The sequence below is a fragment of the Euleptes europaea genome, chromosome 1 (genome assembly GCF_029931775.1).
Source record: "Euleptes europaea isolate rEulEur1 chromosome 1, rEulEur1.hap1, whole genome shotgun sequence".
Taxonomy (NCBI): Eukaryota; Metazoa; Chordata; class Lepidosauria; order Squamata; family Sphaerodactylidae; genus Euleptes; species Euleptes europaea.
In genome coordinates, this window is record NC_079312.1 from 132,018,372 (window position 1) to 132,031,159 (window position 12,788).

Here is a 12,788-nt window from a genome sequence, read left to right on the forward strand (position 1 = left end):
ATAAGTGGTTTGGCAAAAAAATTCAATACCCACACATGATGCACTAATTTTGAAACGTGTTTCAAGCCCTGATTTTAGAGAGTTGTAGGGTGTTCTAATTAGCTATTTTTGGATTATGTATATAGAAAGGTTCTAAAAGACTTTGGGTGCTTCCACATGAGGCTTTGCTCCAGTTTGACATACTCTGCTTTGTTTTGATCTTTCCCAAACCTGGTTTGATATGCTCTGTTCTGAAAAATCACAGTCAAAGTATGTTTCCACACCATGTAGGCAGGAAGATGCACATTTTTTAAAGTCCTGCTGACAACAGTGTTGTACTCATTGTCTCAGCCATCATTTCATCCCTGACACTGGAGGGGTTTTGAGGGGTTTAAAAAAACCATAATTGCTAAATTATCATGCAATCTATTGCCATGATCTGCTTCGGGATTCCCCAACATGGTACCCATGTGTGCCAAGGTGCCCAAATATTTTTAGAAAATGTGCAGGGCCAGGTGGGCCTTTTGACCAGCAAGGCTTCTGATTGTCCATTGGAGATCTAATTGGTTGTGTTGGCTTTTAAGAAGTTGCTTTAGCAGCAGCTGCCACCACAGCACAAAGATCTTTTACTGTATGACTGAAGGTAAGCTGTGTGTATGCAAGAAAATATATTTAAACAATAAGTTCATTTTAAAAGGCTTCCAGCATGTTGAAGAGTTACTATCAGAGTTATGCATGACTTCATTCCTTGACATTTTGCGGTTGGCCCTGCCTGCTGAGGCAGCCATATTGTGGTTGTGCGTACAGTGTTAGAATTCCAACGGTGCCCACAGGCTCAAAAAAGTTGAGGACGCTAATCTATTTTCTCTGAATTCCAAGCTTTCATTTTTAAAGAAAACATCTCTACCCTTTTTCATTGTGGAGATCTCTACTGTGAAAAGGACAAGAAACTGTAAAAAAAATGAAAACTGGGACTTCAGAGAAAATAGTAGATTGGGACAAAAAAATCCCTTATAATGTTAACTCTATACCACAGGGGTGGGGAACCTTTTTCCTGCCAAGGGCCATTTGCACATTTATAACATCATTTGGGGGCCATACCAGGTGTGGATCTCCCGGTGGGGGGGGGGAGGCTAGGGTTGCCAGGTCTCCGGCCACCACCTGGAGGCCACCACCAGGCGGGAGGGCAGCCAGCGGTGGGCCCGAGCAAACGAGGCACCAGGGAGGCCAGCCCGCGGTCAGTCGGCAAGGGAGGGAGGAAGGAAAACAGAAAGAGGAAAAGGGAGAGAGGGAGAAAGAAATGGAAAGAGGGGGAGAAAGAAAAGGACGGAGGGAGACAAAGAGAAAGAGAGGGAGAGAGAAAAGCCTCCCCCCACACACACACACCTGCCGGCCGCACGCGACCTGGCCCCAGGCTCCATGCCCTCCCCGCCCCAGAGTCCACAAAAGGCCCCCTGAAGCCCAATCGGCTCCTGCGTGCATGCTCTGCCGCCGGGAGCCGCGGGCCTCTTCCCCCCCCTCTCGCTGCTCAACAGCCGACAGGCAGCAAGAGTGTGCCCCGGCGTTCCTGCACGCTGCGGCTATAGGGGGCAACCTTGGGGGAAGCGTCCCTCTCCCTCCTCTTGCCAGCCAACAGCAGTCAGTCGATGAGAGGAGGTCCAAAGGACACCACAGCAAGCTGTGGCCCCAGGAACACCCTCAGGGAGGGCCGCCCTATGCCGAGCCTCCGCGGCGGGGCCCCGGAGCTCCCGAGGGCCACAAAAAATGTCCTTGGGGGCCGCATACGGCCCCCGGGCCTGAGGTTCCCCATCCCTGCTATACCACAACATGAAATGCTCTGTCGATGCCTCTGGTTTTGCTGCAGCAGTGACAAAGAAACAGGATCTTCATCATGGGTATACAGCTTTCATCAGCGATTAACAATCCAATCCTAAACTGCTTTTCTCTGAAGTAAATTGTGTGGAGCTAATTCCTAGAAAGTAAGCTAAGGAACTGCAGTTTTAGGGTCTGTTATGGCATACCAGTGTACATATCCAAAATGGTCTTCTAGAAAATTTAGGTCCTAACAGAAAAACCAAGAATGAACTCTGACTTACTAGAAAACAGCGGGAAGCTTTCAGACATTCTTCAAGTGCTGTGTGAATGCTGAAAGATATTCAAAGTAAATTTTGGAAGGAATCTATGTACACTCCCACCTGTCAACCATTTTAGATCCCACGCATTACCATTTGAGCTTCCTTGACTCTAGCTGAATTGTATGCTTTTCTTTGCCGTGCTTTAGAATGACTTAATAATCATGAGGAAAAAAAGAATTGACTCAGATTGCAACCGGGGGGTGGGGGGAGAGATAATTTTTTCTTCAGAGGTTGGTACTACTCTCACTGTTTTTAAGTTTCCAGAATAGCAAATTTGACTGCTGAGATAAAGAGCTGTATACTCACTTCAGTAGTGTAGATTATAATAATGCTGTGAGACAGTAGAAAAAGGGGACAAGTAATTTCAGTAAGAGTGAACAGTGAGTAATACTTAAGTAAAAAATTTGATTAGAGTATTTGATGTAAGTCAACTGTTTTGATATAGGCAAAGCAAAGAGACAGTTGCATCCACAAGAAAAAAATAAGCCCGATATGAGAAGGTAACACTCCACCCTGAGCAGATTTCCATAACATGTATGCACATGCATACTACAAAACAAATCTGGCACTATGCAACCCCTACCAATGTGTCACTCTGCCGTTGCTACTCAAATGCCCTTCATGTTCTGCAAATGCAGATGTTAAAATTATTAGCAAGAAACATTACAAGTTCTGTATTTAGCTATTATAACTGCTGTCCTAAGGCCCAATTCAGTGTAATGAAGACTAAGATAATGTTGGCTGAAATGCGCTTTGTCAAGCACTTCTAGACTCCACAGATTTCAGTAAGACACCATAGCGTAAGCTGCGCTCTCCCACTGAAATCAGGCTAATGTCTGTGAACTTTGTTTTATATGTATTAGTATGGATGCCAGCCCCAAATTAGAGCAGGTTTCATCACTGGTCTTGGCTTGACACGACACTTTTGTGTGTGAAAAGCTGTGGAGAAATGTTACTGGCTTGGACCATCCTCCAGTACTGCAAGATTTCCCCATAAGAATGCTTTTGGCCATAGAAAACGTTACTTCCCCACCCATTATCAGCATACCCTGATGAAGGGCAGCAGCTGCTGTGACCCACGGTGGCCAGTGGGTAGAGTTGCCAGCTCCGGGTTGGGAAATACCTGGAGATTTTGGGGGTGGATCCTGAGGAAGGCAGGGTTTGGGGAGGGGAGGGATTTCAATGTCATTGAGTCCAATTGCCAAAGCAGCCATTTTCTCCAGGGGAACTGATTTCTATCGCCTGGAGATCAGTTGTAATAGTGGGAGATCTCCAGCCACCACCTGGCGGTTGGCAGCCCTACCAATGGGGCCAGCTGCTGGAACTCTTCCATTCACACACTCTTCCCTGTTTGTGAACCCTCCTGGCACCCACCCACCCTTCTGGATGTATCGTTTATTGCTGTCAGGGAGAAGTATATGCATGCAACTGGGAAGGCAGGCATTCAGATGGCTTGTGAGGAAGCTGATGTGAAAGAGATGGGTAGGTGGTGGGGAAGGGGGAGAGTGGGCAGAATAGGGGGGCACTGGAATTCTCTACCTGCTCCCCCTAACAAAAAAAACTGGACCCAGCCCTGAATATTACCCCCATTTAGGGTTGCCAACCTCCAGGTAGTAGCTGGAGATATCCTGGGACTACAACTGATCTCCAGTCGGTAGAGATCAGTTCACCTGGAGAAAATGGCAGCTTTGGCAATTGGACTCTATGGCATTGAAGCCCCTCCCCAAATACTGCTCTCCCCAGGCTCCGCCTCAATAACCTCCTGCCAGTGGCAAAGAAGGACCTGGCAACCCTACCCCCATTTGTTCTTATGACTATAACTTGGACACTGAATAGGGACAGAAGAGTCCCAAACTAGTAGGGCTACGAACCTCCAGGTAGTAGCTGGAGACCTCCTGCTATTACAACTGATCTCCAGCTGACAGAGATCAGTTCACCTGGAGAAAATGGCCACTTTGGCAATTGGACTCTGTGACATTGAAGTCCCTCCCCTCCCCAAACCCCGCCCTCCTCAGGCTCAGTTTGATATTTTATAAAATGTATATTCCCAGCAGCATTTGCCTATAAAGGATCTAAAGAATGGACATTAAACAGGCACCAGAAGAGGTGCCAGCGGGTACCATGTTGGGGCACCCAGGTATAAAGGCTGGAGTGTTGGACTAGGATCTGGGAGATCCAGGTTCAAATCCTCACTCCATCATGGAAACTTGCTGGGCAACCTTGGGCCAGTCACACATCCTCACAAAATTGTGATAAGGGCGAAAGGGAGAATGTTGTAAGCCTATTTGGGTCCCCATTAGGGAGAAAAGTGGGGTATAAATGAAGAAAATAAATACCATAACAAGTCAAGTGTTGACTGCCCACACAAAAAAGTGGTTGTTTTCTTTAACCCATGTTGTGGTGCCCAGAAATTGGCTGTGTTCAGAAACAGGAACAAACCACAGTTTGTTTGTGATGTAAAATTGTACCTTATTTAGTGTGACAAAACCCCTTGAACCATCCTTGCTTGAACAAAATTGAATTAAGGACTAAATGAGTTATTCATTCATTCTGAGCCCAAAAGGTTTCTTACCACTCTCTGCCTACCAGAGTTTTATAACGATGTACACTTTGAACACTGAGAAAAAAAGAGAGAGCTAAGCCGATGACTTATTTTCTACGTGAGAAAGTTGGCTGTATTCAGAAGCAGGAACAAACCACAATTTGTTTATGGTGTGAATGAGCTTGAACTCGTTGGGCTTTCGTGTACTATCCAGATTGAAGCCTTGCCCATGTGACAATCCAACCAGAGTTTAGCATGACATCAACGTAGGGTACTTGAACAAACTGGAGTTTGTTTCTTGCTCCCATACTGGGGAAAAGGCAATTTGGAACAACAGTGCATATTGTTCAATGTGACCCACCCACACCTACATTGCAATAGGTCACCTGTTTCCTGCATTTGAGACAGCTATGGAAGAACATTATGGCTTGCCCAAGGGTTGTGTGTGTCAGAGATTGTCATACTTGTCCGAGGCAGAACACTGTAGCCTAGTGCTTCTTGCTTCATGCAGCATTTCCTAACCAAAGCTCATGTTTAGAGAGCCCACACAGGATTAGAGAACACTTTTTAAAGAGTATTAGAATCCTGTCACACCTTTAAGAAGAACTGAAGTCGATTTTATTGAATGAGCTTTCAGCCCTTCTTTTTGTTATATATTCCTACATCTCATGAAATAGGAAATTCATAAACGTTTGTAGGCAATTCCGTATTTTACATCTGCAAAGCTTAGTACAAATTCAGCTGTACTGTCAGGAAGAACAGAAAGGAGCAGATAGGTGGAATTGAGGGCCAAGACAATACCAGCCTAGTTGGGGTAGAGGATCTGTGGGTGAAATCCATAGAAGATTATCTGCAATGTAATTCAGACTACAAGATACAGGAAGAAGCTAGGGTTGCCAGGTCGCTTACAATCACCTTCCCTTCCCCTCCCCACAACAGACACCATGTGAGGTAGGGGGGGCTGAGAGAGTGTGACTAGCCCAAGGTCACCCAGCTGGCTTCATGTGTAGGAGTGGGGAAACCAATCAAGGAAGCACAGTGCAGAATGTATTTTTTTCTGTGTGTTTAATTATTTGAATGACAGGAAACTTGTTTGGAGGAGGAGGTAACCAGTGACCAAGGGAATATAGAACATTTCCTACAGCAACTGTTGCCTCTTGCTTATCTCATCACCACTTCCAATGACACCTCCGCATTAGTCATGTATGTAGATGGAAGGTGCCTCTCAGCACCAAGGAACAGCAGGAACCTCACGTTGCACTTTAAACTCGCTTCCAAGAGCTCACAGCACCTCCTTCAGCACAGCTAATGCCATAGTCCAGGGGCAAAGAGGGCAGCAACTTCATGCCAACAGCTCCCCCTAAGATAGGGTTGCCAGCTCCGAGTTGGGAAATTTTGGGGGTGGAGCCTGAGGAGGGGAGGGTTTGGGGAGGGGAGGGACTTCAATGCCATGAAGTCCAATTGCCAACACGGCCATTTTCTCCTGGTGAACTGATCTCTACCGGTTGGAGACCAGTTGTAATAGCGGGAGATCTCCAGCTACTACCTGGAGGTTGGCAACCCTACCCTAAGAGAAGGGTTAAATCCTTCTCCCAGCAATTGGCCAGTCATCGCACAGTTTTGCCAGGGCCACCCAGAGCAGTTCTGCCATTCCAAGAGTAGTCCAGCCAGTTCAGCAGCCGAGAGACAACCTGCATGTAGAGTCGCCAGGACCCCAATGAGGAGGATTTGTAGCCTGCTGGGAGACGAATGATTCCACACTGACAGTGCTAACAATATACACAAATATGTGAATGGCAAGTGAAACAAACTTTTTGTAAGGGTAAGGAAGGAAGGAAGACTGGACATCACTAGAGTAAGTTCACAGGATCAATTCTGTGCGGAAATTGTGGGAGGGGAGGGGATTAGCATCTCAGACAAATGGAAATGCTGCCTACCGATTGAGGTCTAACTATGACAATAAATAATTGTAGATACCAAAGGACACAGATGGAAGAGAACCCACATGTCCCACATGTGACTCAGTGGTAGGGCATCCGCTTGGCATGCAGAAGGTCCCAGGTTCAATTTCCGGCCTCTCCAGTTAAAGGGACTAGGCAAGTAGAGGATGTGAAAGACCTCAGCCTGAGACCCTGGAGAGCAGCTGCCGGTCTGGGTAGACAATACTGACTTTGATGGACCGAGGGTCTGATTCAATATAAGGCAGCCTCATGTGTTCACTCCACAAAGCAATACTCTAAACTACACAGCCACAGAAATAAGCTCACAATTATACTACATTATACTGATTCAGGACCATGGGTCCATCACGATCAGTATTGTCTGTGCAGACTGGCAGCGGTTGTCCAGGATCTCACCTAATGCCTGGTCCTTTTTAACTGGAAATGGTGGGGACTGAACTTGGGACTTTCACTGAGCTACAGCATTTCCCCTCTCGTGGCCCTAAAACAGTGACACAGCACTTTCCCGCAATATTGTACTGGGCATATAATTGTGAGAGGGCCCTGTGTGGATATGTAGCTCAGTGGAACAGCACAGATTTGGGGGGAAAGAGGTCCCCAATTCGATGTCTGGTTATTAACGTGGGCAAAACTAGGGTTGCCAACCTCCAGGTACCAGCTGGAGATCTCCTGCTATTACAACTGGTCTCCAGCCGACAGAGATCAGTTCACCTGGAGAAAATGGCCGCTTTGGCAATTGGACTCTATGGCATTGAAGTCCCTCCCCTCCCCAAACTCTGCCCTCCTCAGGCTCCAACCCCAAAAACCTACCACTGGTGGCGAAGAGGGACCTGGCAACTCTAGGCAAAATATAGAGTTGCCAGCCTTGAGGTGGGGCCTAGAGATCTCTTGGAATTACAACTGATCTCCAAACTCCAGAGATCAGTTCCCCTGGAGAAAATGCCTGTTCTGGTGGGTGGGCTCTATGGCATTATCTTTTGCTGAGGTCCCTCCCCTTCCCAAACTCCAGCCTCCCCAGGCTATACTCACAAATCTCCAGGAATTTCCCAGCCCAGACTTGGCAACCCTATCTAGGAAGATACATATGCTCACCATAGGATTGCCTGGAGAAAAATGTTCTGTTTAATAGACTGTTATTTACCAGTTGTTCTTCTTTACCTCCATGTTGTGAAAGCTGTCTGCTGCCTATTTCCACACAGCAAGACTCCATTAAAGAGTTTTTCTCCATGCCAGTTGGCAACCCCAGTAGGGTTGCCAGGTCCCCCCTGACCACCGGTGGGGGATGGGGGGGGGATAGAGTTGCCAGATCCAGGCTAGGAAACTCCTGGAGATTTGGGGATGGAGCCTGGGGAGAACAGGGACCTCAGTGAGCTGAAATGCCATAGAACCCACCCTCTTTCTCCAGAGGAACTAATATCTGGAGATGAGCTGTAATCCCAGGTGAACCCCCAGGTCCCACCTGGAGATTGGCATCCCTAAACTCACTTTTCTACCCATAACAAGTAGCACAAAAACCAGTAACCTCATACAGCTGCCTCATTTCCCCTTTTCCCCAGCCCCCTTCATCCCATCCACCAGCTGAAGCTGGGAACATAGGGACATAACATTTTAAATATTTGCTAAACTTTTCAAGGCATGCAAATAATTCTTAGCTGCTGAATTCCCAAGACCTATTTTGCAAACGCCAGTTAGAGCTTTCATCAGAGCAACGAGTTATGTCCCAAGAAAGAGATGAGGAGGTCCATCCATGGATGATTAAGAATTAGTAAGCGCTGTGTCAGTGAAACAAGCTCAACTACTTGCTGGCAAATACCAGACACACCTGCACCTACATTCATTTTGAGATTTGCTTCCAACCTTAGGGATGATGGTTTATTAGTCTCTTTGTCATACCGTCACATGCTGAAACAGTACGACATCTGAGGCAAGGGTTACTCTCACTGCAGGGTGTTGCACTATTTAGGGTTATCTGTCACTTGCATTTGGGATCCTCACAATGTTCTCCTCCAACAGGATGCACTTCTGCCAGCAGATTTCCCCTCCCAATGCAGATCCCCCTACTTCCTCCATCATGCCATCCCCAGGAAAACATTATCACCTGGGGCAGAAAATGAGAGGTTACAGACAGACATCTCCAACAGAAGAGGAGAGGTCAGAAAGATTGCTTCAGCTGGTGCTGGCCTAAGTCATGCCAAAAAGGACCAAAGCATAGACATAAGCATGCCGGGAAGGGAAATATTATTTATTTAATTCATTCATACCCTGCCTTTCTCCTCAGTGAGGAACCTCAAGTGGCTTATATCGTTCTCCTCCATTTTATCCTCACAAGAACCCTGCGAGGCAGGCTAGGCTGAGAGTGTGACTGGGCCAAGGCCGCTCAGTGAGCTTCCGTGGCATGAGTGGGGATTCAGACCCAGGCCTCCCAGGTACTAATCTGATGCTCTTAACCACTACACCACACTGTTTAATATGTAAAACTCTGGACTGCCGGATGGTGTTATACTGAAATAACAAGCCTTATTTCACCGCCAGGGGTTAGCAGTATATGGCATCAAAAATAAACCAATTTGTGAAATCCAAAACTAACAAGCTTTTATTCAAGCACAAGCTTTCGTTGGATAGAATCCTGCTCAAAATTTATTTCCCTTATTTCAGAATGTCATTACATCAACATTATATATTTATTGCCATTTGATATATTATGAAAACCTGACATGTGACTGCTTTTGCCCAGTCATCTTGAGATGAGTCGTCATGTAATCAATCCAGCAGCCTCGTGCAATCTTTATGGTCAGGGTGCAAATTGCTGCCTCATACAGAACCAGGCACTTCTTTCACAACCCAATTTTGGAAAGAAAAAAACTTTGTTAGCTTTGCTTTTGAGCTTAATTAAAAGTGATGGCATTGGTCTGAATGACCTTAAATGGCCTGGAACCTGGGCATCTTCGACGGCAAACCCATATGAACTTGCCTGTTGACATCTATGCCAGAGGGTCGTCTTTAGGTCTGCCATCTTTAGGGGCTGCCAAAGGACATGCCTGGGGTGTTGACCCAATGATGAAACTCCCCTCCTTGCTCAAATTCATTTGGCATGCACATTAACATCCTTTTGGTGCCAAATGAACTCCATCCTTTTTGCTTATGCTTTTGATCACATACAAACAGTAGCCATTTCTTTGAATTACGTATGGTTTTATTGCTGGGTTTATTCTGATTTTTAAAATAATTGGTTAATCTTGAGTTACCTTGAGTACTTCTGACACAAAAGAGGATAATTTTAAAAAATCCTACTTCCCATTGGTCTTGCATAGGAAGACAACAGATTAGGCCATAATCTGCTGCAGAAGAGCCAAAATGGTGTAGGAGATATAGAAGACTGGTTCAAGTCCCCACTATGCCATGAAGCTCACCAGGTTTTTTAAAGCCCAGTCACATCTCTCAGGAATTCATACCACCCTGATAGGCTTTTGCCTGCCTCAATCCTAAACACCAATTTAGCAAACCTGGCACATGGGTTGCTCTTGACTGGCCCTGAGAGAAATCCTCACTAGAACTTCCAGCAGTGTCTGGATCCCTCCCTCCCCAGCTTGAAGCATCGGTCAGGTGTTGTCCTCCTTCAGCTGCTTCAGTTCATCTTGATGATCATACCTGTTGTCCTCTGGGCTGTTTGGTAACACTCGCCCTCTTCCTGCACGGACCTTCCCTTCTCCCCGTCTACTAGGCATTCAGCCAAAGTAACTAGTTGCCCTATGCCCTGCAGCTTGGAGACGTGTTGGGTAGAGCCCCCCCCTCAATGTTAGGCTTGCACTGTCTGTGTAGAAAATTAGATCTGCATAATATAGTTGTCTTGTTTTAAAACGTTGACTGGTTAAGAACCAGTTATTTTACAAATTATTATTTTACAGCATTGGATACAATGGATTAAATCTTCACCACAATTGCTCAGCTCTTTTCAGTTCTATTGAACTTAAACAAAAATGTATTGAAGGAAAAATGACCCTGTTGTATGTCCTCATTGGGGGCCCTCTCTCAAACCACAAAAGATCTGGCCCAGCCGTTGGCGTTTTGAAGGGGAAAACTGAGGATCAAGCTTCGCTGTAACAAAGTATGCTCCATGCAGCGCATAAAGAAATTGACTAGAATCCTACCTAAATTTTCTACTTGCATGGGAGGGGTGTCATGCTCAGTTCCTCCTCACATTGTGGACTCCCCCTTCACTCCCACACTGCTCCTGAAGCTCCATTGACCTCGGAAGGAACAATTTCATGGGACATGGCAGACTGAAAGGGAGGGAGAATAAGCAAAAGAGCTGCCCCTTCCCCTGCTGGTGGAATTACTTTCTGCTAGCAGAAAACGTAAGCAGTAGGCCAGCCGTTGTGGTTTAAGGGAACTCCTTCCCCAGCTACCATGACTACTTCAGGTGGCTTTCAAGTACAGAGCTTCGTGACAACACCGGTAAAGTCACCCCTGTGGTGGTTTCAGTGATGTTATCCATTTATTCACAGATGCGTAGATAACTTTTATGTTACAGCAACAATTGTGTGGTCATTCACCACAAAGATGTCACAGCCCCCTCACAAATCTGCTAGGTGACACAACTCGTATTACAATGGCTTATTATTCCCTGGAACACCGAGAAAAGCAATTGGATGCAGTTATTCGTTTCAGGCTACAGTCTTATGCACACTGACTTGGGATTAAGTCCCCACTGTGTTCACAGGTCAAAAGCCCAGTAAACAAACCCTGATCGTTTCTCCTCAATCATTTAGAAAAAGGAAAATTGGCAGTGTAACAAACAATACAAATTCACAAATGTACACATTCATGCCATCAGTGCAACACCAATGTAATACAAAGCCCATATGCGCTTTCCATTGTCTCAATACAATGGCGGAGCTGGACATTTATTGTTGCTTTATGATTTGATTGGAAGCTGCTGGGGAAAAGAGGGCTTAGTGGCTGAATGCCAGGGGAGCAAATAAATAAGTCAAAAACATGACAACTTTGGGAAGGTCTGACATCTTAAACCTAAACTCTCCTAAAATTTTCTAATTACTCTTCTTTGAGGTGGTGCCGAGCCAGGAGGTTAAAGTAACACACTAGAAACCGTAGCTGTCCCAGAAGCTCAAAACTTTCCAATGCAGGTATGAGCATGGAGCCAGAGGTGCAGGACCTTTCCACCCATGTGGCTGGGGGCCAGTTACTTCTTGGGAGTCTTTTCCAGAAGGAGCTATGGAAACTGTCACTCCAAGATGCAGTCACATCCCTCTAAACCAGGGGTGTAGAACTGAATCGTTACGAGGGCCGGTAGGGAGATAAATGCCACTTGGTTGGGCTGGGCCATGCCACGCCAGCCCAGATCGAGAGTAGGGGGTGGCTGCCTCGGCTGGCTTGCGGGCAGGATAAGAGCTCTCAAAGGGCCACATTGACACCCCTGCTCTAAACTGTTATTGCCCATTAGAGGGCAGTAGCAAGTCGGGCAAGAATTCACATCTTTCACCTTCAGGTGGCGCCACACACCACAATGTTGTAGAATACAGACAGAAAACAGGCAGGCTCTGACACGCGGCTGGTGTTCTTCAGAGGAACCTGGCTCTGATTTGAAACACAATGCAGAGAGGCTTTTTTTAACCTATGATAATTGCAGGGACATGAGGAGATGGCAAAAAAAAAATTGCTTATGGGTCAACAAGAAGTAGCACACACTCATTTCCTTTTTCAGCATATAGAGAGCTCATCTATCAATATTTTCTTTCCAAAGAAAGGATTCAATTTCTCCACAGAGGGCAACAACTTCAGAGTAGGTACAGTAGAAAAAATTAAACACAGCCATCATCGAATCTGACATTTGGCATGCCCCTAGTGAGTATGCAAACGCACTTCAAATAGGCAGAACAGCTTTGTCCTAATTGGAAAAAAAATATTTTCAACATGAGCTTCAGTTCTAAAAGCTCTGGATTTCATGGGCTTGGTTCAGTTTCATAAGCATTTGCTTTGTCCAAGGACTACCAAAAGTTTTTATGCAATAGCTGTTGCTACTATGTGCCTCCTCCTCACACAGTAAGAATTCCAGGTTCTTGGAACTAGAATTAGGAGCTTCTTTACTGTCCTCTTACATTCATTGTTAATGGAGACCTGTTGGCCCTGAGTAGCTGTTTGGTGCCTTTGTAC